The sequence below is a fragment of the Piliocolobus tephrosceles genome, chromosome 1 (assembly GCF_002776525.5).
Source record: "Piliocolobus tephrosceles isolate RC106 chromosome 1, ASM277652v3, whole genome shotgun sequence".
Taxonomy (NCBI): domain Eukaryota; kingdom Metazoa; phylum Chordata; class Mammalia; order Primates; family Cercopithecidae; genus Piliocolobus; species Piliocolobus tephrosceles.
The window spans coordinates 153,734,400-153,736,880 of record NC_045434.1 but is presented as its reverse complement, the minus strand read 5'-3'; positions in this window follow the sequence as shown (position 1 = coordinate 153,736,880).

Sequence of the window (2,481 nt, the reverse complement as noted above, 5' to 3'; positions counted from 1 at the left end):
AAGAAGCAAGTTCCCAGCCAGGGGCCTTTTTATGCCTTCTAAATCCCCTAAAAGGAGCTATGGCTTTGGGAGCCCTTTCCCACCCCTTCAGCTGAGGGAGGGGGAACAGAAGTTGCTTTCAGCTCTCAGATCCTCCTGATGCTTGAGCTTTATTTGGGCTTGCTGTTCCCATAACAGTTATTTGGCTGTTTTCCAGAGACCTCAATCCTTCCCAAGGAGAATGAGAACAGATTAGAAAGAAAGGACCCGGGTGGGAGTGGCCAGCGTCAGGCCTGAGCTGATCCCAGTCACCCCACTGGACGTTGGCACCATTCTCTGGGGCCCACCTCCCTGTAATGCCTCTGTGCCTTCATTCTCACCCTCATTCATTCACTCACTTATGTTTAAAAATATCTATAAACATACTATGTATGAACCAGACAGAGATGGGTATTGTCCCTGTCCCTGTCTTCACAGATCTTATAACTCTGTAAGAGTTACAGGAAACAAACTATTCAACAACTTTTGATTAGTGCTGAGATTGGAGAAGTATAGAATGTTATGGAAGCACATTGTTCACCTCTAACCCTGTCTGGCCACCTTATTGATAGCATTCAGTACCAATATTCTTCCAACCAGGTTGAGGACTTTTGATTTGCTGAGAATGAAATTCTGCATATCTTTGCTTGTCACTAATGCCTGTCTGTTCTCTGTCTGACCTTATTGTCCATTGGTATATATTTGGCACTCAGAGAGTATACAGCACTAATTCATTCATATCTCCACACTCTTTCATTAAGTCTTAGTTGTTTGCCAGCACAGACATGGTACTGCCCAAAGAAGTCCTTGGAAAACAGGCAAGGTATATACTATGCCAGCTGACAACCTTAACATTTTTTTGAGAAACTCATTAACAATTTTAAATTCAGTTAGTAGTTATGGCTACTTATCCTAGGGGTCTTCTTCAACAAAACTGTATAACAATTAATCCAAGTGCTTCCCAAGATATACAACAATACTTCATTTCCTTACAGTGAGGGCATAGGCATGTGATGGGCTCCACCCATTAGGGACAGTGGTAGAAGTCCTAGTGGTAGCACCTGGGGATCAGCTTCCAGCTTCCATAATATCTCTGCCCACCCAGGGCAATCGTAGTGTCTCCATTCCACAGTGGAGCCTGGAAAATTGTTACTGGCTGGGTAGCCTCCAAGCTCCATCCTTTAGCCATCCCAGAGATTCTGTTACCTCCCTAATATTTAAAATGTTTGCATTCTGCTTTATTAGAGTTAGTTCCATTATTTGCAGCTAAGAACCCTATGCCTATAAAATGATGGTAGTATTTTATACTACCATCATTTTTTGGGGGGTATAATCACTTTTGTTGAATCTTGGAGAGCTAGAAGGGGAGATTAATATCTATCTTTGCACGTTAAAAGACCTATTTCCAAAATACTTCAAATAAGAAATTCTCCCCAAAGTACAAGGATAATCCAAATCTTCTTAAACCAGCAATAAAAAAATAAATTTTTATTTATAATTAAAGCAAATACTTCTGTATCATAAACACAATATTAAACTTCAATAAATACACCGCTAATTTGGAGTTAGCGTTTATTTGCACAATACCATATATACATTTTTTTTGCTATGAGAATGCTTTATTAGGCAAAACCACATACTATGCAAGTGCTTTAAAATGCAACAGGAGGAGATGTGAAGACACAAAGAACAAGGGCATAGTGGCACATGGATATTAGAACACACCATGTAAACAATCCACACTGCTTCCACCCTTTACCCAGAAAAGGAAGGATCTAGGCCACCTCCTCCTCGTCACTGTAGCATGCTGTGGTACCACCCAGGAAGAACATTGATACTAGCATTAGGAAGCTCCAGGAGAAAAAGGAAGTATCTAAGCTGAGACAGGATAAATATATAAAAGTTAGCCAGTCAAAGAGCAGGTAGAAGAGTGTTCAAGCACAGCTTGTAGAATTTACAAAAGTCTAGAGGCTAACGTAAGGTGGGAAAATAGCTAGAGATGAAACTGGACTAGAGATAATCATAGGCCAGATTGTGTAGAACATCATAAACCATGTACAGAAATCCAGACCCTTGTCATGAGAAGGGGGGAATCACTGAAATATTTTATTCAGAGGAGTGACATGATCTGATTTGCATTTTAGTAAGACCACTTAGACTGCATTGTGGATAATATACTGGAATGGGAGATTTGGGCAAGACACTTTAAAGGGAGGCACAGATCAAACAATTGGAGATAGCTGTTATAAGCAGGTGCACTGAGGGATGGATAGGAATAGTCAAACTCAAGAGATACTTCAGAGGAGGCCTAATCTAACTCTGGGACTGGTAAATGTGTTGGGGAAATAAAAGGCATAAAAAAGGATTACCAGTAGGTTTCCAGTTTCTGGTACAATTCATTGAGATAATGCACACCGTGTGTGTGTGTGTGTGTGTGTGTGTGTGTGTGTGTGTGTGTGTGTG